Raw genomic sequence first — 4,338 nt, forward strand, 5'->3', positions numbered from 1 at the left:
GCCTGACCTTTGGTGGTAACAGACCCTTCGGTGCTGCAGAGCCACAGACCCAGACATGGCCCTAGTAGCAGCACAGGTCCAGGACCTGACATGATCCCAGGTGGCATCATCAGCTACTCACGTCAGGCTGTTCCTCACTACTGTTGAGTCTCCAGTTCTGCCTTTCTTCATTGTTCCCACATTCTCTCTCTCTTTCTCTTCCACTGCTCCACTACTTACTTGCTCCTCTTCATGGTGCCTGGGGTCTCTGAGTGTCTGGAGTCATCTCAGGAGTGGTCTCTGAAATGCTTTGTTCTGCTCCTGTATTATTACACCAGGCACTGGTCATCTCGGGCATGATCTGCCCCACTCCCAGGCCTGTGCAGCACCTGATTGGTGGTTATCCCAGGATAACTCCCTATCTGGGCCCCGTGGCACTGGTCTGGTGATCTTCTCAGGCTTGCTCCTCACCCAGTCCCTTGTGAGGATCTGGTTATCTGGTTATCTCAATAAAGCCTGGAGCCTGCGGTCCCAGGCATAGTTCTTCTAGTCTCTGGTTTGCTCCCCATCCTGGATGCTCATCCAGGATGAGCCAGCCTGATGCCATATCGGTGGCCATCTTAGGCTCACTTTTTCAGGGGACATTAGGCTAATCATTTAGATATTCATAGGTCATTTAGATGTTTGTAGGTCAGAATACTGAATGGAGGCATAGCCTCTCTCCTTTCTGCACACAAGTGACACAGCAGCCACACCTGCAAAGCCTCTAGGGACAGTATCATTTATTTCTTAATGAAGATCACAAGAAAGAATCCAACCTGTTGAGTTATAGGAAAATGGCCCCAAGGTGTGCTAGATCCTAATATTATCAATTTCATTTTAACATATTTTGTATCATAAAAAGTTTCTTACTGTATCATTCTATTGTCATAATCATTTGTCCAATATCACTCTTTATCTCTTGAAGCATTTTAAACCTAATTTTATCCTGCTTAAGGCCAAGGAGTATTTGACTACCTTTTATGCAAGTATAATATACCCAGTATAACATATCATTTGTATGTATACTTAAAAGTTATTTAAATTTTTATGAAATGATCATATTTGTGTAAAGGAAAAATTGGTTGTAGAAACTGAGGTGTTTTGACCCTAGTGTCTGGCTCACTTTGTAGATGTGTTCTTTGTATATATGCTGAGATTCTCTTTGCATGTAGACTCTAGAGGCCTCCTTTGTATGTATATCATAGAAATTGTCTTTGACCTCTTCCTGTCATTCTGTTGTCACTCTATCCCATGAAGGGTCTCCAGAAGTCTGCCTTCCAACAGCACAGATTAGTTTGTTTAGATTTTAATACTTTACAGAAATAAAATCATAAAGTATTGCATTTGGATCTGGCTTCTTTCATTCAACACTGTATTTGCCAGATTCCTGTTACTGGAAAATTTTAAACTCAAAAGTTCAGAAAGTGTTTATCTTTTTGTGAGGCTTAGTGTACATTATGAGAAGAAGAACAAAAATATTTCTTTTAGAAAAATTGAATCTCAGGGGACCTAACAATCCAGCCTTCATAGTTTAGACAAGACTATTTTTTCCCTTGTTCTGTGTTTTCTTTTTCTTAGAAATTGAGCTCTGGTTATAACTCTGTTTCCTGTAAAGGGTTCAAGTTGAATACAGTAAGGCTGTGGATTTTGGTGTGTTGGAAACCTTGCAGAGAAATTGTATCTGCACTCCTAAAAGTAGTTATACTCAGAAGGTATTCTTTACTATCTTTTAGAGCCAGCCAGAGCATCATCTATACATTTAAAGTAACCCAAAAATGTGTTTAATAGAGTACTTGTTTAATATTCTTTTTCACTCCTGTCTTTCCATCTTGCATGCTTCAAAATGCAGAAGAATATAGTCAGCATGGTCTGACTTGTGGGAGTAAGGCTGACCTGGGAATAAAAGATGGGTTTCTGTTTTCTGTCCTGACAGTAGGCTTATACAGATGTGTTGCATTGATCCTTTGAGCTTTAGTTGCTCTCCTCTCTCGAGCTCACTCTAGGGAATAAAAATGAAGTAATATATGAGAAAGGCTTGGAAAACTCTACTGTGATATATAATTAGCACCCCCACATTACTGGGCTTTCTCTTTCTAGTCTCTGTCTCTGGTTTTTGTCTTTTTGTAATGCTGGGAATTAAACATAGGGCAAAATCTTCTACACTGGGCTACATCTCTAGCCTCATTCCTCCTATCTTCAGTACATTCGATCCTTCTGTCTGCCAGCTGCTACTTCCCCAGGACTCTCTTCATGATTGGCCATTTTCCTGTCCTACATGTCTTTTCAGCTCTAGCTCAGCACCACCATTTTCATGACAATCCTGTGTTTGCATCCATCTGCTTTCCTCTCTTCTTTGCACTCTTGTTGTTTTCATGGTTAATGTTATAGTACTTTGTTTGGTATTTCCAGTTTGTTTTCTTTTCCTATGTATGTCATGAAAAAAGTGTGGGTTTGAGGGGGAAGTCCACTACCTTAAAAATGGCACAGTGGGTATGCTATTGATAATATTGATTGCTTGTGACTTTTTTTCAAAACAGGACAAAATTCAGTGGCATTCCCATAAAAGCCCCAATTCTTAGAAAGTGCCAATTCCCACTTTATAACTCCTATTACTAACATGATGTCAGCCAACTGACCAAATTCATCAGTACATGGTTTCACAGGCTAGTGTGACCCAGTTACTCAAATGAATATTCTCAGTTTCTCTCTGATTCTTTAAAGAATCTTCTCTTTCATTGGGTAAGGAGTCATCTTGTTACTTTCCAATATCATAAAATAAGGTTGAATTTTAACACTTTTAAAGAAATAAGTTTGGAGCCAAAGAGATGTCTCAGAAGTTAACAGCACTTCTGGCTCTTAGAGAAGACTGGAGTTCACTCCCCAGTACTTACATGGAAACTTACAACTATTTCTAACTCCAGTTCCAGAGGACTCAATGCCCTCTTCTGACCTATGTGGATTCCTGCACATATGGGGTACACATAAACTCACATAAGCTCACAGGCATGTACATAGCTTTTGAACTATAAAATAACTATTTAATAAACAAGTTATAAGGACATATGTTAGAAGCCAGTTTCTTACTCATGAGTGTTCAGAAACATCTGTAAAGCATAACAAACTGTAAAACAATGCATCTGTATCATGTGTAGTTTGATATCACCTAAGTTTTCAAAAATAATAATAGTATTGAAGCTAGGGAGATGGCTCACTGGGTATGATCTGAGTTTGAATTCACAGCATCTGTGGCTGTGCATGCCTTTATAACCCCAGTATTGGAGTGGAGGCAAAACTACACAAATCCTAAGAGCTTGCTGGCCATCCAACCTAACCAATATGTCAAGCTTCTACTTCAGGTTCTCTAAGAGACCCTGTATCAAAAGAATAATGTAGAAAATGATGGAGGATGGCATCTAATATCTTGTTCTGGCCTCTATATATTAACATACATGTACCATACACATAATGTACCACCCCTCATGTACACTCACACACACAACACATGAGGATGCACACACACATACACACACGCACACACACAAATGAACATTAAAAAGAGCTAGTTTTCTAATCTCATTGCTCTGCTGTTTTGCTTTTTTATAGGTAGTGTTTCCACAAAAATAATTTGTCACTAACCTATTAAAACTTTGAGTAGAAAGCTCCCAATTGGTGAATTGTGTGAATAAGCCTTTTAAAATTGGCAGGAATGTCTACCAAACAATCCATGGGCTGGATATGGTAAAGGGTTTCTATGAATGCAGGTTAATACAAAATCATTAAAATAATATGAGATTGTTTTGTGATTTTTAACTTAAGATTTTTAAATTATTAAATAGATAATCAATTATTATTTATGTACATGTTTGTGTATATGAGTATCATGTATCTTTTGTTATGTATGTACTAAGTTCAGTCCAGAGGACAACTTTGGGTATTTTGCTCTATCACTCTATTTTATTCTTTTGAGATAAGTCCGAGGTTAGTTTGATAGCCAGCAAGCCCAATGATCCTATCTCTTCAGTGCCAGCTAGAGTCACAGCCATTCACATTGCCAATTTTGCACAGGTTCTTCATGTGGGTGCTCGTATCAGACCTCAGGTCCTTAGAGTTGTGCAGCAAGTGTTCATACTCCACCAGCCACTCCCTACCCCTTTTGTAACTTGATTGTGTGATCCTCAAGTATGATCTTTGTACATAGCAATGTGTCATGGTGCCAAAAGATTGAGCACACCTGCATGTAGATCAATGTAGGCTGTAGAGTACCACTGTGGGAGGAGTGTCAGGATACCACTTCCTAAAAAGAAAGGTACTCAACAT

General features: G+C 39.1%; 1 non-coding gene across 1 annotated transcript; it reads right to left on the minus strand.

Annotated features, from left to right (window-relative positions):
• Nucleotides 1–619: 619 nt before the first annotated feature.
• Nucleotides 620–756, minus strand: LOC116096301. Its single transcript, XR_004120947.1, has one exon. It is a non-coding gene; the product is annotated as a small nucleolar RNA SNORA17 (small nucleolar RNA).
• Nucleotides 757–4,338: the final 3,582 nt, after the last annotated feature.

The sequence above is a fragment of the Mastomys coucha genome, chromosome X (genome assembly GCF_008632895.1).
Source record: "Mastomys coucha isolate ucsf_1 chromosome X, UCSF_Mcou_1, whole genome shotgun sequence".
NCBI classification, from domain to species: domain Eukaryota; kingdom Metazoa; phylum Chordata; class Mammalia; order Rodentia; family Muridae; genus Mastomys; species Mastomys coucha.